The sequence below is a fragment of the Typopeltis vanoorti genome, chromosome 10 (genome assembly GCF_054136105.1).
Source record: "Typopeltis vanoorti isolate ZY-2024b chromosome 10, IOZ_Tvanoo_1.0, whole genome shotgun sequence".
Lineage (NCBI taxonomy): Eukaryota > Metazoa > Arthropoda > Arachnida > Uropygi > Thelyphonidae > Typopeltis > Typopeltis vanoorti.
In genome coordinates, this window is record NC_143558.1 from 86,957,958 (window position 1) to 86,981,572 (window position 23,615).

General features: G+C 35.6%; 1 protein-coding gene across 2 annotated transcripts in view; it reads left to right on the forward strand.

Annotated features, from left to right (window-relative positions):
• Positions 1-23,615, forward strand: part of LOC150102568 (golgin subfamily A member 5-like) — a 358,953-nt gene that overhangs the window by 43,609 nt on the left and 291,729 nt on the right. The window lies entirely within an intron of this gene.

Below are 23,615 nucleotides of genomic sequence, written 5' to 3' on the forward strand. Positions count from 1 at the left end.
GGAATTCATTATTTTTAGGTTATTATAAACTACAAAGTCAATCAATTTTTTACCATTTCTGTTTAGAATGTGTTCTCCATGTATTCCTATATTATTATTAATTTTCGTGTTTCCAATTCTTGCATTTAAGTCTCCTGCTAAAATTCTGTAATCATTTTTATTTATTTTATTATATATGTTTTGTAGCTGATTATAAAAATCAGTATTATCTTGTTCTCTTCCTTCTTCTGGGGCACATAAACCAATTATTGTTAAATAGCTATTTAACAAAGAACAGATTCAATATATTAGAAATGAAGGAAAATCAAGATGTAATAGTAGAAAACAAAGTAGAAGAATATTAGAAAAACTTCAGAAATACATAATGAAGTTGCTGCAGATGTAATTGGTAAACAAAGAAAAAAGAAAAATAAAGAACAGTTAACTGCAGAAACATGGAAGATCATTGAAGAGAGAAAAAAGATTAAATCATTAATGAACAATACAAATTCAGAATGATTATATAAGGTACATAGCAATCGCTGTAATGAACTAAATAAAAGCGTAATGAGGGCTGCAAGAGCCGACAAGAGAAAATATATTGATGACTTACCAAAGAAGCGCCACATGCTGCAGAAAATGGACAAATTAGACAACTTTATCAGATTATAAAACAAATCAATGGTTAAAAAAAAACAATCCCTTCCTCCATTAGAGACAAACAAAGAAAGTTATTGACGATTGAACTCCAAATCGAAGCAAGATGGAGAGACTATTTTGAAGAAACTTTGAATGTAAAGGTAGATATAGGATCTCAAACAGGTGCAAAATATTACAACTAGTGTAATACCCACTTTGAACATTTCTGAGGACAAGATTTCGTTGAGCGAAGTCAAAGATGCCTTGAAGGCATTAAAATCTAACAAAGCATACAGAAATGATAATATCAATGCCAAAATGTTAAAAGTTGATCTTAATACAACTACTGCCAAATTACAAAGGTTTATACAATAAAATATGGAAGACAGAAAAAATTTCTGAACATTTATTTATTAAAAGAAGTAGTAATTATAAAAATTCCCAAAAAAGGAGATTTGACCAAGTGTGAAAATTGGAGAGGAATATGTTTGCTTTCAATTTCTGCAAAAGTTTTTACCAAAATTTTAATTAATAGATTAAAAAAGGAAATCAAAAATTTACTAAGAGAAGAACAGGCAGGTTTTCAAACTGCTTGTGGAACCATCCAACAAATATTCACTCTTAGAAATATAATCGAACAATGTATGAATTTCAAGTCCCACTTTACCTAAACTTCATCGATTTCAGTAAACCATTCGACTCAGTAAATAGAGAGAAACTTAAAACTGGAAAATATTAGAAGAATACAGAATACGTTTATAAATTTCTCAACATTATTAAGAATATGTATGATGGTAGCAAGTCTTGCGTGGAAGTAGATGGAAAACTTTCAGACTTCTTTATCAGTGAAACTGGAGTTAGGCAGGGTTTTGTGTGCTATCTGGTCTATTATTTATAATTTTAATTGATTGGATTATGAAAAACTCGATTAATCATCAAAAGAGAGAGTTATACGTTGGGACTTTACACGCCTGAAGACCTTGATTTTGCTGATGACATAGTGATCCAAGTTAAATGACTCAGCTAAAAACTAATGACTTTGCTCACTGTGCAGAAACTGTGGGTCTACATATAAACAAGAAGAAAACCAAGGTCATGCGAATAAATGAAAAATCAAATAAAGAAATTAAGTTAAAAAATGAAACAATTGAAGATATTGATACTTTTACATACCTTGGATCAGTAATAAATAAACAAGGCGGCACTGACGAAGATGTTTTACAAAGAATTGCTAAAGCACAAAATTGTTTCAGGTCATTAAACAAATTATGAAAAAATTATGGAAAGCACCAAATATTTCATTTAAAGTGAAAATTAATGTCTATAAATCTATTGTGTGAGCAGTACTGCTATATGGCTCTGAAACTTACTAAGGCACAAAGTAATAAATTGGACATTTTCCAAAACAAGTGTTTAAGAAGAATTTCAAAAATCCTCTGGCCAAATGCAGTTACTAACAAGGAACTTTTAAAGAAAACCTTCTCCAAGTCAATAGATGAAGAGATTCGCTTAAGAAGATGGAAATGGACTGGACATGTTCTTCACATGGGGATAAACAGAATTCCCGAAGTAGCACTGAGTTGGGCTCCAGAAGGAAGACACTCTAGAGGTTGTCCAAAATTAACTTGGAGAAGAATGATGGAATCCAAAATGAAGGAGGCAAGATGAGCAAGTTGGGCAGAAGCAAAAGCAGCTGCGATGGACAGGGGCAGATGGAAAACCAGCATTGCAGCCTTATGTGCCAGTAGGCATGGAAAGACTTCATGATGATGATAAGCATTTCAAAAGAACATGTAGGATATATTTTGCATGAACATTGCATATGAAAAAGCTTTGTGCAAGATGGGCAGCACACTTGCTCACAGCAGATCAAAAACACTCGCATGTAAATCTCTGAATGGTGCTTGGAGCATTTTAACAAGAATAAAATTGATATTGTGTGTTGATTTATTACTATGAATGAGACTTGGATTCACCATTACACACCAGAATCCAAACATCAGTCAAAACAGAGGACAGAAGCCGGTGTTCAGTGCCAAAGAAGACAAAATCGATTCCATCAGCAGGAAAGGTCATGGCATCATGTTTTGGGATGCTAAAGGCATTTTGTTTATTAATTATTTTGAAAAAGGTAAAACAATAACCAGTGAATATTATTCTGATCTTTTAACCAGACTAGATAAAAAAAAATTTGTGAGAAAAGACCCGGTTTGCAGAAGAAAAAAATCATCTTTCATCAGGACAATGCACCTGCCCACAAAGGTGTTTTGGCAATGGGAAAATTAAGGGATAAAACTCTTCCTTGCTGGTTAGCGTTTTTCTTCGAATCAGTGATTGCAGCTATAGAGGGGTATTTTGCAGATCTTACTGAGAACCAGTACAGGGTCAGGATAATGGCACTGGAGCATCGCTGGAATAAATGTATTAGTCTTAAGGGAGATTATGTTGAAATATAAAAAAATAATTTTGAAATTTTAAATTCGTTTTTTCATTGTTAGGCTGAGAACCTTTCAGACCACCCTCATGTGTGTGCATACCTGAAACTAAACAAATCCACTTGCACAGAGATTTGTTTACCAGAATATCACATATGCAATGTATCTTCTAATTAACCTAGTAACCCTTTAACTCATTAAGCAATTGAGTGTTCAGACACCTTCATAATCAAACGTAAAAAAAATCTTTAATTTACAAAAAAAAAAGCACAAATATATATAGCTGGCCTGGTTGGCTGAATGGTTAGCATATCCGCTCTCCAGCCAAAAAGGCTGCTGGTTTGAATCCTGCCATGGACATGGGTGCTTGTGATTATCTGTGAAAATACTAGTGGTGGTAGTGGAGAGTAGATGGCATTGGCTTAGATGATGCGATTGGTGGATGAGGTTGAGTGGTGGAGACAGAGAGAGTTGTAGAGTAGGTATCCTCCCTTGATGAGTCTTGGACTCCCCGGAAGTGTCAAATAATGATAACATACCTAAAATCAATATAAACTTAACTATGCAAGTACCAATGGATACTTTAGATCACAATATGAAATTGTGTGAGAAATACAAATCTCTACACTCCCTCCTTTCTATTTATAATCTAACAGCTTTTATCCTTTATGGATGAACTGTTGTTAAATTTGGTGACTTGCTTCCAGCAGTAATTAATTCTTTTAGATCCATACAGATGGTAGATTAATACAGAAAATTCTCCTACTTGTGTAATGGCAGCATCAGTCATTAAATTCTTCCAGCATTCTAAATCATAGAATACTGAACACAGCAAATCTTGCTTTTATCCAAAATACTTCACTGACTTAATTCACTTTCTGTATTAAAGTCACAGTAAATTTTATTAAATAAATTAATAAAATCATATCAATGGTTCAAATTGCCCTTCAGACTGAGAATTTAAATAAAACAAACTAGTTCATAAACTTTACGGGGTCCAGTTCTGTATGAACTGAAAAGTAATAGTTTCTTTCAGCTGATTGAATCCTGAATGGGATAATGATTACATCTATTTTCAGAGATTGAAGACGTTGAAACCACCACCGTTCTCCTCTATGTTCTGTTGTTCTTTCTTTTCTTAATATTCTCTTCATTTAGGATTTAGTTTCATATTCAGAAATAGAGTAAAGTGGCTTCTACTCCAGTCTATTGCCATTGTATGCTGCCATTACTGGTTTCAGTATTTTATATGAAGCAGTGATAAAGTTTTATTTTACAATATAAAAAGTAATTTAATTTTAATTTTTAAATGAAAGTAGCAGAAATTATGAAATTATGAGAGTTTTTTATTTCAGAAGATACAAAGGCTGAGGTAAGTTCCCTTAATCGTTTCTATCACATGAACACATTAGCAGTTTGGCACTCAGCATGATAGCATAGCACATTATAATTGCAACATAATGAATTGTATGAACACAGTTATGGTCTAAATTTCTGATCCTAATTTATATTATAGTTATGCAGAACAGTGGCCAAAGATAAAATTTTCATCTCAAAATGTCTTGCCCATTTTTTGAACATCAAGAATTTTTAGAGAAGACTTTAGGTGCACCATCCCAAGCGTGAGAGGAATTTATACAGAGTAAATAACTGTTCAGTAGAGAAGTATTGTCTTGATTGGAAAAGGATGCCAAGTTTTTTGTAAGCTGATGATCGCTTTCCTGGCATAATTTCTAGTGATGTAATTATGCCAGGAAAGGTTTTTAGTAAGAGTCAATCTGAGAAGAGAGAGAAATTTAGTCTTGACCTGAGCTGAGCATTATCAAAAGTTAGAGATTGACCAAATGCAGAATCTAGTCTCTCAAGCAAAAATATTGAATAGGGTAGTCATTTCAGGAAGTAAAGGTGGGTGGGTGGGTGGGGGCCTAAAGGGATGCTGCTGTTTATATATACTAATGGCAGAAGTATCAGGAACAAGTGGGAGGAGTTTTTGGCATTGGTTAGTGCAACCTTGCCAAAAGTTATAGGCATTAGTGAGACTTGGATAACAGCAGATAATATAGTTACAGGGATTGAATGTGAAGAGAAGTATTTTCAGGGAAGATAGGATGGGGGGGGGTACTGCTGATGATAGCAGATGAATTGCAGCCAAAAATGATAGGTGGGAGAGTGGCTGTTCATTTGAAGCAGTCCAGTGTGAGATTAAGTCCAATAAGACAAAATATACAGTTTGGTGTTGCTATAGGCCAGAGAGTTCCACAGATGTCTGGAAGACATGCATCGCCAAATTAATACAATGAGTAGAGGTGGAATGATTATTCTTGGGGACTTAAATATGGAGATATAGACTGGAAGGAAGAAAGATCACATGGCAGGAAAGAAATAGAATTTATACACCTACCAAGACATAATTACTTAAGGCAGCATGTGATGGAGGGGACTATGGGTGGGAGAGTGTTGGACCAGGTCACAGGATCAGAAGAGCTATCCATAACCAAGCTGACCACATTACCTCTGATTGGTGAAAGTTACCATGCGGTCTTGACCTGGGAGATTGTAAAACAGGAGGAATATTCTTTCAAGTTGGAGTATTTGTGGAACTACAAGACAAGTGATTATGGCAAGCTTAAATCTTTGCCATGGAATAAAATACTGCAGGGTAAGGATTGTTAGTACTGCATGGGATATAGTTAACAATAATCTAGAGGAAGTGATATTAAATTTGTATACCTAAGGTAAGGAGGATTAATGAGGTAGGAGTAATATGAATGAGTGATATCATTAAGCATGAGCTGTAGAAGAAGAAAATGCTGTGGAGGGTATATAAAGAAAAAGTTGACTAGCAAACTCATGAACAGTACAGTGCTCAGGTAAGAAAGGTGACCAGAAGGGTGACTAGCCAAGCAGGCCGGCCAAAGGAAATTCCAAAGCATTCTTTCATTATGTATCAAGCAAGAGGAAGATGACTATGGAAGATTAACCTTAATGAGTGATGAGGATCACAAGGAGACAAAAGCAGATAAAATAGTTGAGTTACTGAGTGACCACTTTGCAAGGGTATACGAGGGTGGTCTGAAAAGTTCTTGGCCTCAACCATAGATTGGAACACTATTGGCAAAATTTTTTTTCCCCAAGTTGATACATCTGTCATAAGCATCCATGTGAAATTGCAAGTCATTCTATCAAGTAGTTTGTTTTATACAGCTGTCTGAAGCAAAAGTGTTGTCTCTATCCCTTGAAATGGATAAGATTGAGTATCGTGCGGTTATAAAATTCTTTCTTGAAAAAGGAGGTTTAATGCCAAAAGAAATTCATTTGAAGTTCATAAAAGTTAATGGGCACTCTTCTTCATTTTCGACAATTAAGAAATGGGCTGCTGAGTTTAAACATGGCCATACCAGCCTTGAAGATGATCCATGTCGAGAAGTGTAACAACACCAGAAATCATTGATCAAGTGCATGATATGGTATTGGATGACTGGCAAGTCAAAGAGTTTGAAATTGCTGAGACTATAGGCATTTCAAAATAACATGTAGGATATATTTTGCGTGAAGAATTGCAAATGAAAAGCTTTGCGCAAGATGGGTGCCGTGCTTGCTCACAGCAGATCAAAAACGCACTCTCATTTAAATCTCTGAACAGTGCAGTGCTTGGAGCATTTTAACAAGAATAAAACTGTTGTTTATTATTTTAACGGTATAATAGAACACAGAAACTAAGTAAATAATTAATTTATTAACTTGATGCTGATATTTCGCTGGTATTATAACCAGCATCTTCAGAGCACAAAAACACTGTTTGTCACAATACGCGAGACTAAAACAACATGGTGTACTTAAACAAAATTGTAGCAGCAATGCAAAGACTGGAGTCCTGATTTTGGCGCCCTCTATCTAAAAAAAAAAAAAAAAAAAAAAAAAAAAAAAAACACGCTATCATATATTACTAGAGTCCTAGAAAAGTGCTAGTTTTTTCTTAATATGACTGTCTCCCAGATCTTCGGCAAGTTAATACAGCCATATTTGTTGAGATTTGGAGTGTGTTTTAGGGCTTCTGTCGCCTCTAAGAACAATCTCTCTGATTTATATGGGTTTCTGTGTAGTAATTTTGTGTTTTTCCAGTTGATCCTGTGTGCAGGGGTATCCAGAGCATGGTCTGCTAGGCCCGACTTCCCATAATGATATTTCCGGACGTATCGTATATTGTGCTCTATCGTATTTTATTGTGCTCTATCGTATTGTATTTTGTGCTCTGAAGATGCTGGTTATAATACCAGCGAAATATCAGCATCAAGTTAATAAATTAATTATTTACTTAGTTTCTGTGTTCTATTATACCGTTAAAATAATAAACAACATGTTCGACGAACACATAAGTCTGTCCACACGTTTAAGAATAAAACTGATTTGTGCATTGATTTATTACTATGGATGAGACTTGGATTCACCATTACACACCATGTAATGGTGAATCAGATTCCAAACAGCAGTCAAAACAGTGGACAGAAGCCTGTTGTTCAGCACCAAAGAAGACAAAGTCTGTTCCATCAGCAGGAAAGGTCATGGCATCAGTGTTTTTGGATGCTAAAGGCATTTTGTTTATTAATTATCTTGAAAAGGGTAAAACAGTAACTGGGGAATATTATTCCAATCTTTTAACCAGGACTGGACAAAGAAATTCGTGAGAAAAGACCTGGTTTGCAGAAAAATAAAATCATCTTTCATCAGGACAATGCATTTGCCCGCAAAGGTGTTTTGGCAATGGGAAAATTAAGGGATCCGTACTATGAATTGTTGGAACATCCATCCTGTTCCCTAGATTTTGCTCTCTCTGACTTCTGTCTCTTTCCAAAACTAAACTCTTCCTCGCTTGTCAGAGTGTTTCTTCAAATCAAGAGGTGATTGTAGCTGTAGAGGTGTATTTTTGCAGATCTTACTGAGAACCACTACAGAGATGGGATAATGGCACTGGAGCATTGCTGGAATAAATGTATTAGTCTTAAGGGAGATTATGATGAAAAATAAAAATAATTTTGAAATTATAAATTTGTTTTTTCATTGTTAGGCTGAGAACTTTTCAGACCACCCTCGTATCATCCTATTGCGGTTACTAATTTAACCTGTGTAATACTAATGTGGGAACAGGGGTAGATGATTTGGAGGTTCTTGAGATATTGCAGAATCTCAATGTAAATGCAGCTGTGGAATTAGATGGGATACCAGCTGGGGTTTTTTAAGTTTGTGCAGAGAAACTGGCAATGTCTCTGACTAGTCTGTTTAATTTAAGTTTCAGTTCTGATAGAGTTTCAAGGGAGTGGAAAGAGGGCAAAATAATTGTTGCATAAGGGAGGTTCTAAGATGCAGTAGCAAATTATAGACTAATCAGTATCTCGGGCATGGTGATAAATGTATTAGAAAAATTATTCGAAAAGAGAATTCAAGAATGGGTAGATACAAAAAATGATACTGAATGAGGGTCAACATGACTTTGTGAAGGGTTGGTCATGCCTTAGTGATTTACTAACTTTTTATAATAGAGTAACCACCGAGTTGGATAAAGGAAATGGCTACACAATGAGTTTGCTGGAATTTGTAAAGGCATTTGACAGAATACCACATAGAACTTTGCTATGCACATTAGAACAAATGGGAATGGATATGACACAGATTAAGTGGATAAGAGGATGGCTGCTGGACAGATAACAAAAAGTGGTATATGGAGTAGCAGAATCAAGGTGAAACAGGTGACTAGTGGTATGTCGCAAGATTCAGTGCTGGGACCTTTGCTGTTTAATTTGTACATAAATGATATAGGAAATAACCTGAATGAAAATACTCAGTTGTTTGCTGAAAATGTGAAATTAGCTAGAGTAATAGTTAATGAAGGTGATGTTGGAGACCTTGCAGGATGATGATGGCACTGTACTCAGGAAGTAGATGAAGCTAGAGATTTAGGGATGATGGTGGTAGACAAAGAGTTAAAGTTTAGAGGACATATTGTTTAGGTTGCTAAAGAAGCTCATAAGATTACTTAGCTATTGAAGAAAACATTAACAAGTACACATAAGGAAGTTATTTCTCTTTAAAAGGCCTTGATACACCCACATCTGGATTACTATGCTCAAGTCTGGTCCCCTGGATTTCTTGGGGATGAGGTGGAGAGGATTCAGAGGTGAGTAGCCTTTGGAATGTTCTCTATGAGGATAGATTGGATTGCAGTGTGTGGATTGCAGAAGTTGATTGATCGGAGAAAAAGAGGAGATATGATAGAAACATTTAAGTTGCTTAAATGGTTTTATATGACAGATGCAGGGGAAATGTTTCAGCACTTGGCTAGAGGGACCAGAACAAGGGGTCATCCCTGGAAGTTGAATAAAGGTGTGGTTATATGGGTATGAGGACTGGATTTTTTTGCCTGGAGTGTTGTGAATGAGTGCAATGGGTTGCCAGAGTCAGTTGTGAGTGCTTTGTCTGGTAATGAGTAGAGGTATGATAGATTGTGTGGCTAGTTTGGATCTTCTGCGATGAGTTTTCAGACTCCATGGAGGTGCCCGTATAATAATAGTAATAAATATGTATCAGCCACTTTGTGTATGGGACAGAGTATCCTGAAAGAAGATTTACTGGTGATGTGCCACAGGGTTTGTTTTGTAGCCATTATTGTTTTACTTGTATATTAATGTTAATTGGATAAGGACAGACTGATTGTTGGGATCTTAAAAGAGGTTTTGAATAGACAATATGAATGTGCAAGTGAGTGGGATTACCAGTTCATTGTTGCAAAGTGCATGGTTCTGAAACTTGGTAGACAAGAATGGGATGCAAAGTAATTATTGGGAAAATTTTGAATGTGGTAGAGGAGATCAGAGATCTGGGAGTGGTAGTGAACAGGTAGGTTTAGGGATATATTCACCACATAACTTCACTGCATTGCAAAAGTTGTCAAGTAATCACAACAGATTAGATTATGGCAATGATGAAGATCTTGACATGCAGAATTGAAGAGGTTCATTGTTCACACTTTATAAGTCTTTGAATAGGCCTGGTTTTCATTGTGATGAAGATATATTAGAAAAAGTTCACACAAGATTACCTAAGGTGGTGTCTGGTCTTTGCTATGTGGGTTTTGAAGACAGATTGAGGGAATGCTATTTGCAGTGGCTCATGAATAAGAGGAGGAGAGCTATTCAAGACATATATAAGCTATGAAGGTTGTTTGGAAAAAGTTTGGTAAAAAAAAAAAAATAAGTTACACATTTTTTTTGGAAAAAATCACCTGTATTTCTCAACATAGTCTCCATCGAGGTCTACACATTTGGTCCAGTGAGTTTCCAATTTTTTCATCCCATCTAAGAAGTAGGATTTGTCAAATTGTGCAAAATAGTTATTAACAGCCTTGATGACATCCTCATTTGAAGAAAATTTTTTCCCACCAAGCCAAATTTTTAAGTTTGGGAACAAGAAATCACACGGGGCCAAGTCCGGAGAATACAGCGGATGTGGAACCAATTTGAACCTCATTTCGTGCAATTTTGCCATTGCAATGGCCAATGTGGGGATGGTGCATTATCTTGATGAAAGAGCAGTTTTTTATGTGCTAATCTTGGCCATTTTTTCTTCGGTTCTTCTTCTAAATAACAGGAGTCTATTATGAAATAACAATGATTCATAATAGACTCCTGTTATTGTCTTATCCTTTTCCAAATAGTCTATCATGATAATTCCTTGGAAATCCCAAAAAACAGTGGCCATCACCTTCCCAGCTGACAAAATGGTCTTCGCTTTATTCAGTGCTATTTCAACAGGCATTGTCCACTGTTTGGACTGCTGCTAGGACTCAGGTGTGTAATAGTGGATCCAAATTTCATCTACAGTCACGAATCGATGCAAAAAACCCTGCGAATTGCGATTAAACATCGCCAAACACTGCATTGAAATGTCTTTTCGCATGTATTTTTAATCAACAATCATGGCACACAGCTTTTTCATGTGCAATTTTTGTGCAGGATATTATACACCCATTCAGCTGAGATGCCTACAATCTCAAGCACTTTCACTCAGCGATCTTCCATAACGATACCATGGATTTTGTTAATCATTTCCTTCATAGTGACCTCAGTCGGGCATCTGGAACTCACTTCTTCTTCGATGGACTTACGACCTTGTTTAAACTCATTTATCCAAAAATAAATAGTCTTTAATGCTGGTGCAGAGTCCCCATGAACTGCATTTAAATGTTTGCGAAACGAGACCTGCGTGTCTCACGTGGCTAAGGTTTTGCCAGGGGTGATGAAAACGATGATACATGCCGACACTGGTATGAATGAACGAATTGTGTCACTGTCTATTGAAAATTTACCAAATTTTTTAAACAACCCTCATAGTAAGGGATTATTATTAGGTCAATGTGGAAAAATTTTTCATAGATTGAGAGACAGGGATAGAACAAGTGGCCTTCTCTAGAAACTGTATAAGGAGAGTTGGAGTAAGGAATAGGATAAGTGAATAGAATGCATTGCCTGAGAATGCAGTGAATGCTGACACTTAGAATGAGTTAAAGCATGGTTTGATTGAGCTTTGTGGGTGACAGTGTGTAGCTCCCATGATGAATCTTTTGACTCCATGAAGATATGATGTTAATAATAGTATGATTCCTTAATAGTCTTCAAACATTGGGTTGATCTATATGTACAGGATTATTTCCTATCTTCTCCCAGTATAGCCGACCATCTGCACATCAACCATCATTTGAGAAATATACAGGTAACCCCCCATACAACATGGCATTCCTACAACATGGTTCGAGAATTGGGGAAAATCCCCTTATAACATGGCAATGGTTTGGTTGAGCTTTGTGGGTGACAAGTGTATAGTTCCCATGATGAATCTTTTGACTCCATGAAGATCTGATGTTAATAATAGTATGATACCTTAATAGTCTTTAAACATTGGGTTGATCTATATGTACAGGATTATTTCCTTTCTCCCAGTTTAGCCAACTATCTGCACATCAACCATCATTTGAGAAATATACAGGTAACTCCCTGTATAACACGGTTCCACTCTAACATGGTTCGAGAATCGGGGAAAATTCCCCCGTGTAACATGGCATTCCTACAACACGGTTTGAGAATTGGGGAAATCCCCTTACAACACGGAACATGATGAGAGCTTTTAAGAGCAAGCACCATCTCATTTGATATTTTTCATTCGAGTGTGTGTGTCAGATTTACGTATGGAATTTTAAAATTTATTAGAATTTTAAATTTGTTTTGTTCGTGGATTATTAAACATATTTTAAGACGTTCACTGTTTTCTTCTTTGTACTTTTTTTTTTTGTATGTATTATTGAACATCAGGTTTTTAATGCCAACGAGATGAGCCATTTGTGGAAAAAAATGCCCAAGAGAACATTTATTTCAAAAAACGAAAAAGTTACTCCAGGTTTTAAAGCATCAAAAGACTGTGTAACATTACTTATGTGCAGTAATGCTTCAGGCGATCACATGGTAAAACCTATGCTAATTTATGAATCCCTCAATGCTTGTGCAATGAAAAATCTAAATAAGAGTGCTTTACAGATATATTGGACGGCAAATAAGAAAGCTTGGGTAACTACTGATTTATTTAAAAAATGATTTCTGAACTGTTTTGTACCAAGTGTGGAAAACTTCTTAAAGTCGAAAAATCTAGATTTTAAAGTTCTACTGATGTTGAATAATGCACCCAGCCATCTGAAAGATTTAAATCACCCAAATGTCAAAATAATTTTCTTACCCCCAAATACAAGTTCATTGCTTCAACCATTAGATCAGGGAATTATAGCTTCATTTAAAACTAATTACATCAGGAAATCGTTGCAATTGGTTTTGAATAAAGTCAACGATGAATCTATCAGGAGGCATGGAAACTTTTTACACTTTTGGAATGTATTAATCTCATAACTTCATCCATCAAAGAAATAAAACTAACAGCGCAAATCTACTTGAGCCAGCAGAAAACAGAAAGGATGCAATAATAGAACTTGCTAAGTTTCTAGGAGAGGAAGGTTTTGACGATATGAATGTCAAAGATATTCAAGAATTACTGGTGGAAGAAGAGACTGATGAAGCATATTTGGTGGAAATGGCATCTGGGATAAATCAAATTAATTCAGAGGACGATAGCACAGATGGAAATGATGAAGTTAAACATTTTACCCTAAAAAGCATAAAGAAAGGCCTTGACTTAGCCGAACAATTGGAGTTATATTTTCTAAATGAAGATCCTTCCACTGAAAGAAGAGCACAAATTTTAAGAGAGAACTTCACAAGTGCTTAGCTCCATACAACGAAATTTATAAAGATCTCTCAGCTAAAAGAAAATAACAGATTTTTTTGCAAAAAGTAGAGCATAGAACAAGATGCTGCTGAAGAAACCTCAAAAGATGAGGATATTTTGTCAGAAATAAAACACCCTTGTTTAATGGTGCTTAGTAATGATGACAAAGAAAACATTATGTAATATTATGTAAACATTATGTAATAATATTAATATGTAATACTTTTGATCAATTATTGTTTTAATAAACATACATTTCTCTTAGTTGATTCTCGTAGACAGGCTTATACGTTGATTATGCATTACTAAATTACTTAAGGAATTGAACAACGTAGATATGAATATAAATAAATATTTCCGATATTTCGGCAATGTCATGTTGCCATCTTCAAAAGGAACTTACAAAAAAAGGCACGTGCACGTAGGCAATACAACACAGTAACTGACTCAGTCTGAAGGCACGTGCACGTAAGCAATACAACACAGTAACTGACTCAGTCAGTTACTGTGTTGTATTGCCTACGCGTGCCTTTTTTTGTAAGTTCCTTTTGAAGATGGCAACGTGACGTTGCTGAAATATCGGAAATATTTATTAAAGTATAATTTAATTTATATTCGTATCTACGTTGTTCAATTCCTTAAGTAATTTAGTAATTTCTCTTAGTTGTAAGAAGAAAATAGTATAGTTATTTTGTAACTTTTGGAACCTAACCCTGTTTTCTGTACTAGTTTTTTGTTTCATACAACACAAATTTGCATGACATGGCATTTTTTAGGAACCTAACGACCGTGTTATGTGGAGGTTACCTGAATTTCATTTGTTACCTACATAATTAGATAAAAAGGTTGGGAGATGATATCCCCCCCCCCACACACACATGCTGGCTATAAAACTCACATGATATGAATCCACAATGTTGAATAGACTGTTATCACCTAACCTGGTAGGCTGGTTTCTCTGCAAATATCAACTCTAGTATTGATGCAAAAGATTGAGGTTAAGACCATTCATGATCAAAAATGCAGACAAATAGCCAAAGAAAAATGAAATGAAGGCTTAATTGTTTAAAAAAAAAGTCAAGTGTTATTCACCTTGGCACTTTGGCCAAGTTCCAATGTGGATAACGTATGAGATTTTCTGGAATGACAGCTCACAGATTTTATATTGGCAGTTGTTAATTAGGTGAGCAATTTTTAGTTAATGTAGAAGTTGAGTCTCAGTGGATCTTTTTACTATGAATAGGATGATAATTTGTAAAATATTTGTCCTCCCTTTTAAGGATTAGATAGTACATGACTAATTTTCATTGTACATTTATAGTAAGTGTCAATTGGAATGAGGATATTTAAAGTAGGAGTTAATTGTTTAGTACAATTTTGAGAACTCTGTGAAAGATGCTATCACATCCAATTTTGGGTATCAATTCATTGCTATAAAATGTTATTTGCATTAATTCATGTGTATTGGTTGTCTCTTTCTAGTTTTTTTTCACAAAACAATTATACACATATGCTGTTTCTGATTCTCAAAACTTTACAAAATGTACAGTTCTCACTGTGAAGCACACAGTATGAGGCATTGTGATCTTGTCTGGCCATATGGCATGAACTCCACTATTAAGCTGTGTGTGTGTGGAAACAGTTAGTTTTTGATATTCATTTTGACAGTAAGCCATTGGCTAGAAAGTATACTGGTGTTTTAAAATAAACAAGTACAAAATCATAAAACCCTTTCTTACGATATTTCATTGCAATGATCCACTCGCATGAAGATTTTCAATTATGACCGATGCCCAATTATACAGTGCCATATTCACTCATGTGAGATTTTAATGACATGACGCTGATGTGAGAATCAACCAAAACACAGTTTTTGTGGAGTCAGTTTATTTACGACATTGCTCACTGAATCTTTCTTTGTTTTGCTTTGAATTAAAAGCTGTTTATGACTATTATTTTATTTTATTGTTAATAATGGCAGATAAAAATTAGATTAAGGATATTGTTGCTTCCAACCTTACCTTCACTTTGAAGAGAAGAAAAACCTGTAAACCTGCTACATTAGATACTAAGATTAAAATGATTTAATTTAGTCAGTTTAATGATGAGGCATATTTTAGACCAATATGCCTTGAGAAATATACAGAGAAAAGAAATGATCTGCCATTTAACACCCAACATGTTTTTTTGCAAAAATTATTCTAAGTTTTTTTTTTGTTTGTGTAACTGATGTAAATAAATGCTATGTCAGTTATGCACATATATGACATTTTAAAAGTCTTATTAAACCATTACATGCATATATGTGTGTGTTGGGGGGGGGAGTGGAAAGGCACTGATTCACTATATTTTAAAATTCATTCTTGTAGAAAGGCTTATATGCTGGTTAAACATGATTATTAAATGCTTAAGAAATTGACAGCATATACTAGAAATATAAATTAAATCAAACTTTAATATATACTTTCCAATATTTCGGCAACGTTACATTGCCATCTTCATGGGAACTTAAGATAAAAACACGTGCGTGCAAGTACTACACAACAGCAAATGAGAAATGAAGCGAGGAAGTTACAGTTTTCTTAAAGTCTTGATGGTGCCCCCTAGCGGGTTATATTAGGTGTTCTTGGCCTTTGGGCTGAAGTTCTCCTGATGTATGTTTCCCAAATTTGGGGCAGTCTCATGCATCCAAATTTGTTGAGGTTTGGCATGTTCCTAAGGGCTGAGGCTGATTCCATGAATAGTCTTTCATATTTGAACTTGCTGCAGTGTATTACTGTGGCTTTCTTCCACCTTATTCTATGGCAAGTATCCAGAGAATGGTCTGCAAGACCAGAGTGGCTATACTGGTGAAAACAGATGTAGTCCTTGTTATTTGCTGTCCTGCCTGTTTGGCCAAATTAGGACAATTTACAGCTGCAAGGGACCTGGTATACACCAAATAGGTCTAGGGGAAGTGGTTGGTCTTTAGTGGAGCGGATAAGGGATGCCAATTTTCTGTATGGTCTGTAACAAGAGGTCAAGTCATGTTTTTTTAGGATTTTGGTGATTTTTTCCGAGGTGCCTCAGATGTAGGGAATGGTGATGGATTTGGAGTAATATTTTTTGTGAGGGGAGGGGGGGGGGGTTGTGGTTTACCTGTTGCAATATTTTTTGGTTTTTTTTTGGGGGGGGATAGCCATTGGCTGAGAAAGTGTTGAGGATGTGATTTAGTTCATTGGTTAGGGCATTGTCATTTGAACAAATTAGTTTAGCCCTGTTGTATAGTGTCTTAACAATTCCATATTGTTGTGAGGGAGAGGGGGGGAATTGTTGGTGAATGTATCTGCCTGTATAGGTGGGTTTTCTATAAAGTGAGAAAACCAAGGTTCCATCAGGTTGGTGGGTGACTAGTGTGTCTAGGAAGGGGAGGCTATTGTTTTCCTCTTTTTCCAGGGTGAACTTGATTCTGGGGTGTTGGTTGTTTAAGTGTGTTAAGAAGGAGAGGAGTGTATCCGAGCCATGTGGCCAAATAGTGAACACATCATCAACATAGTGAAGCCATATGGTAGGTTTTTGTGGGGGCAGAGTTTAAGGCTTTCTCTTCAAAAGTCTCCATAAAGAAGTTGGTCAAGAATGGGGAAAGTGGTGAACCCATGACTGTCTCCTCTATCTGTTTGTAGAATTTTTCCTGCCAAACAAAATAGCCCTGAGTTCATTGTGAACTGAATTAGGGCTGAGATATCGGGAGGAAATTTAGCTTGGATTAGCTCTAAGGTTTCTTTGAGGGGGACATTTGGGAATAAGGAGGAGACATCAGAACTGACCATTATGTCATTATGTTGGAGTGTATGGTTTTCTACACTGGCTTTGAAGTGGGCTGAGTTTTTTTATGTGTGATGGTGTGTTGCCAGTATAGTGTGAGAGCGCTTTGGCTAAATATTTAGCTAGTTTGTATGTGGGGGAATCAATGCCATCCACTATGGGATGTAATGGCACATTTTCTTTATGTATTTTTGGGAGCCCATATATATGGGGGGGGGGTCTAGAGTTATATGGTTTCTTAAGGTCACTTAAGAAGTGACTTTCTTAAGGAGCCCATGGAGTTTTCTAATTTGTGAGTTGGTGGGATTATATTCAATGGTGAGGTAAGTAGTCCAGTCTAATAGTAAAGCATTAAACTTACCTCTGTAGTCAGTATGATTGAGTACCACAATGGCGTTCCCCTTATCCGCTTTGGTGATAACTATTTCTTTGTTTTTCTTCATTTCCTGTAGAGACTTGTATTCACTATTGGATATGTTGGTTTTAAATTAATAGAATAACAGAATATTAAAGTTTGATTTAATTTATATTTCTAGTATACACCATCAATTCCTTAAGTATTTAATAATCATTTTAAAATTTACTAGACACTGGTGGTCTGGAACCTAATGTGTCACATGACTGGGATATGTTTGTATTTTGCCAATCATTTTTTTTTTTGGATATCAGTTTTGGGTTTGTTTTTATTTTTTTTTGAAAATCACATAGAAGATAAATATCATGAAAGTGGGAAGATGTTCTGTAGGATATTGAAAAAAAGCTTATATATGGACGAAAGAGAACTTAAAAGGAATTGGGGATGATGAAGTGACGTAAAAGCTGAAGAATATTTGGGTTGGCAGGATGAAATTTTAGAAAAAAAATTGTTAAATGAGATATGCAGTAGTATTCAAGAGATATGCTCTTCATAGTACATATACATGTCGAGGTGGAAAAAACCATTAGATTAGATGAAATGTGCAAAGGCTGCTAGAATAAATAATATTGACTAGAAATAATCAAATATGGTGGTATAACAGTTTTACAATAGTAATGATGTATTATTCAAAAAGCATGGTCAGAAAATCAAAGTCTGAATAATTAGAGTAGAACACTTATACTGTAATATAGGACTCTCCATGGAGGCCAAAGATATGGAGAGGGTCACACATTAGCTGTCTTATCTCTCTTTAAAATTGTTTACATAATGACAGCATGCCAAAAGAAAAATCCACACTGTAATTAAAGCAGATGGTGATATAACTCCATGTTAAGGAATAAAGTTTGCATTCCATAATTTTTTGTCTGGTGTGGTGTCCATGGAACAATATCCCATTTGAAAAATCCAAGCATACCACTAAATAAGCATCTCTTTTATCCAGTGATTATAGATCACTAAAAACACATTTTCACAGTAATAGAGCCATTTAAAAGTACAAAATGGTATCTGGTGTTTACATTAGTGGATTACCTGTAAAGGAGAGTTGCTCCTTTACAATTAATCCACTAATGGTTCCACAATTGCTGTTAAGAAATTAATAGCAGAATAGAGTATTTACATGATAAAAGGCAGAATACTGCTCATATTTTGATCCACAGACAATCCTAAGGTGGACTGAGTATTACATCCACTTTGGCCGTTTGGGAGGTTAATTACTACAAATTTTTATTATTATAGTTACTTTATACTTCAGTTTTCAAACTGAATTCCGAACTGTAAGTTATTTTATAAATTCTGGTCTGGTTTGCCAAGTGTATATTATATCTGCTCTCAAACAAATATGCTATCTAGTGGCATTGCATGCCCATTTCGGTTAAGTGTGCTGTCTTGTGACTTATTCAACCCGTGCTACAAAATTCATGTCAATCAATTTCATGCAAAAAATTTCATGCATCAATTTTATTGATGCATGAAAGTTTTAAGAGTGCATAGCACATCAGTTCTTATCTTAATTGGTCCAGTGCAATTAATTGTAGGATAATTTGGAATACTTTAATTTATCAATTAATTGTAACCAAATCTGTGTAGAGTTGGGGGGGACACCGTTTGTTTTAAGATATATTAGAAAACAGTAATAATGGAGAATGGTCTGTTTGGTTGGTATATTTGAATTACCCAAAGGCGTAATTATGTGAACCATCATTTATAAGCCATGCAAGAATGGGAAATGTAAAGGAAAGAATAAGTGTGAGTAGAAATACTTTCTTTAATGGCAAACGAATTATTAATAATTAATATTTATGATATGCCTACACAGAAAAGAATTAAAGTCCGGGTAGTCTTGATACCCGAAACGGTGGTGTCAGGGTGATATAGCAGGCCCTTCAGTATCGTCAGTCCGTGCTGCTATAAAGAAACTCGAAGCAGAAATTGCTTGAATGTTGATACTTGGAATGTAAGAGGATTGAATAAATGTGGGATCCACCAGAATATTGACGATATCAAGAAGTTGCAGAAACACAAACCTTTCTGTTTCTGTCTACAGGAAACTTACTTAAGATCCAATGAGGACCGTATCTTTAGGAATTTCACTGTTGTACGCAAGGATAGAACTGGAGATGGTCCTGCTCATGGAGGAGTAGCTATCCTAGTGGGCAGTCATATTCCTTTCCATCAGGTCCAACTTAATACTTCTCTGGAAGCAGTAGCGATTCGTTTCTCTGTGGGATTTCTTATTACAGTACGTTCAATTTATTTATGACCAAATGCTGAGTTAAATGAAATTGATCTTGATAACCTTATCTCGCAACTGCCTGAACCCATACTTTTGATGGGTGACTTTAACGGTCACAATACTCTATGGGATAGTGCCAACACTAATCGATGGGTTGAATCATTGAAAAAATTCTTGATAATAATAACCTTTCCCTTCTAAATAATAAACTCGATACTTTCTTTTATATGCCTACCCGCTCATATTCTGCAGTTGATCTTACAATCTGTTCCCCTTCCATTCTTCCACTGCTCATGTGGGACGTTGAAGAGAACATATATGGAAGTGATTACTTTCCTCTTCTTTGTACAATGTCTTCACAGGAACCATGTTCACCCACACGGATACCTATATGGAAAATGGACCAGGCTGACTGGAACACTTTCTATCATCTTACAAAATTTAACGCTGATGCTATCAAATGCCTATCAATGAAGCTGTAAAATATATAACAGAATGCATTGTCCAGGCAGCAACAACCTCCATCCCAAAAACATCATCTCGATTTCCAGTCTATCCAAAGCCTTGGTGGAACTCAGAATGTCAGGCAGCCAAAGAAGATCAACATAGAGCATGGAGCATATTTCGTAGATACCCCACCACATCAAATTTAAAAACTTTGAAGCGTGTTTGAGCCAAAGCACGTTATGCAAGACATCAGAGTCAAAAACAATCATGGATCCAATTTACTACATCAATTAATCAAATGACCAGTCCAAAAATTGTATGGGATAAAATACAGAAAATGAAAGGCAGATATAGTACACACTGTTTGTCCACCTTAGACTATAATGGAAGTGTTCTAGCTGATCCCAAAGCTATTACAGATACTTTGGGAGAAACTTTTGCTAAAATCTCAGCAACACCTTCATATTCTCCGGAATTTTTAATACTGAAAGAGCAGCAAGAGAAACAAAGGCTTAATTTTTCTACCAACATTCTTCAGCCATTTGTCAAGGCGGAACTAAAAAATAGCTCTCCTACAATCTTACCCTAGTGCAGTAGGACCTGATGACATCCATTATGAAATGTTAAAACGTCTGCCATCATCTTCTATGGATCTTCTTCTCTTATTATACAATAGAATACTTGCAGAGGAAGAGTGTCCAAATTCTTGGCATAAGTCAATTGTCATTGCTATCCCAAAACCAGGAAAAGATCCAACACAAGCAAATAATTATCGACCCATTGCTCTGACCAGCTTTGTTTGTAAGATACTAAAGAAAATGTAAGATACTAGAGAAAAGGTTAATGCCAGACTTCTCTGGTATTTAGAAAGCAAGTCTTCTCTCCAATACACAATGTGGTTTCCGTAGACATCGATCAACTTTAGGCCATTTAGTTCAGTTAGAAACTTGTATAAAAGATGCATTTCTGAAGCGAGAACATCTTGTCTCAGTTTTTTTTTGACATGGAAAAAGCTTATGACACAGCCTGGGAGATATGACATATTAAAAGACCTCTATAACCTAGGTCTCAAAGGACACCTCCCTATATTTATTAAAAACTTACTGTCCAGGCGAACTTTCCAAGTCAGAGTGGGAAGTACGCTATCTTGACCATATCATCAAGAACAAGGTGTTCTCCAAGGCCTTGTCTTAAGTGTAACCTTTTTTGTTATTAAAATTAACTCAATCATTGAACAGCCTCCCACTGTAGACAATGCTCTATATGTTGATGACTTCACAATTTACTGTCACTCACATAACATGAGGGTAATTGAAAGACAACTTCAGCAAGCAATTGATCATGTCTCTCTGTGGGCTCTTAATAATGGGTTTAGGTTTTCAGCAGAATAAAGAGTCTGTGTACACTTCTGTCGAAAACGTACTCATCACCCAGATCCTAAACTAAGAACGGGACATACTGTTATTCCAGTAACTATAGAAACCAATTCTTGGGACTCATCTTTGACAGAAAACTCACATTTCTAGCACACATTCATCAACTAAACTAAGAGAAAAGTGCAAAAGAACTTTGAACCTCCTTTACACTCTATCCTCTACTGAGTGGGGTGCTGATCGAGCTTCATTGCTCCATCTTTATCGTGCACTTATATGTTCAAAGCTGGATTATGGGTCCCAAGTCTATGGTTCGGCAAGACGGAGTAACCTACAATGGTTGGATTCCATCCATCATCAGGGTATACGGATAGCTATTGGTGCCTTTCGCACCTCACCCACTCAAAGTCTCTATGTTGAAGCAAATGACTTCGACAGAAACAGTTGTCTCTTAATTACGCCGTAAAAATAAAATCTCTCCCAGATCACACTACATGGAATAGTATCTTCTGTGTGCATTGGGAAGCTCAATATCACACACATCAAACTGCTATACATCCTTTTGGCATGCATATTAAAGAAACTGTGCAAGCTATTAGTATAATTATTGACAACTAAACCTAACAGCATTCCTCCATTGCAGGTTTGCACACCATCCTGCAACCTCTCACTTTGTCAGCTACAGAAATCTTATACCCCATCATCCCTTTACCTGCAATTGTTTAATGCACACAGAGCAGCACACGCTGATTTCTTACCCATCTATACTGATGGTTCAAGAACTAACACCTCTGTTGGCTGTGCTGCTGTGTTTCCTGACATTATCTCAAATCAGATCCCACCAGACTGCAGTAATTATACAGCAGAGTTACATGCCATTCAGCTTGCACTTGTGCATATAAAAGAAAACTGCTACCAAAAGTGTATAATTTATACAGACTCGTTGAGCTCTTTACAGGCTGTCTCCTCTCCTATGTATAATACACATCCAGTACTTTGAGGTGCTACACCTACTTCACAAAATGAAAATCCTTAATTTCGATGTTCATTTCTGCCACATCGGAATCAAAGGAAATGAGGCTGCAGATGCAGCTTCTAAATCAGCTCATACTTTCTTCACATACTGTTTGACAGTTCCATATACAGACTACAGACAACTTATAAAGATCAAAGCTAATTGCTCAGTGAGAGTTAACATGGCAAGAAGCATCAACAAACAAATTATATAACATTAAACCTGAAATTAAACACTGGCATTCTAGTCAACGTACAAAGAGAAGGGAGGAGGTTGTCCTTGCTAGGCTTCACATTCTGGTAGATTGTCAAAAATTTACATGAGAGAGAAATGAAATTTTCACCTATCTAACCAAGCCATATACATGCAGGGAAATGCTAGCAGACTCAGGCAAATTGCATGGTGTTTTTAATTTTTTAGAAAGAATTAATTTGTACAAACACATTTGATCATAAATTTGTTTATATGTAAATACTTTTTTGCTTAACTTAATTTTTATACATACATATTATTCATTAGGTTAAATCTGACCAATTATGTATTACCATAGGCCTTGAGCTTGTATATTTGTATCATCCTGCTGTAATTTTGTTAATATGTTAATACCATAATGCTAAACTTAAATTTTATGCATCAGTGCTGTATAATAATTCCTTTCTAACTCTGTTTAAGTATTAGTATAATTCTGCTTAAGTATTAGTATAATAATGCTTGTTGTAATCTTACTAGATATAGACACTGCTTTCCTTGACTTGTTTTGTATATACATTAGTTAACTTATAGTTATCTATTTATGTACTGCTGAAATCTCTGCAGTAATTTTGTTTATATGTAGATACTGCATCACCTTAACATTTTGTGTATGCATCTTATTTACTACTTTATTTTTCGAATAATCATGTAGTGCTGTAGGACATCTTACCTATTTGTGTACTTTCTAGTAATTCTG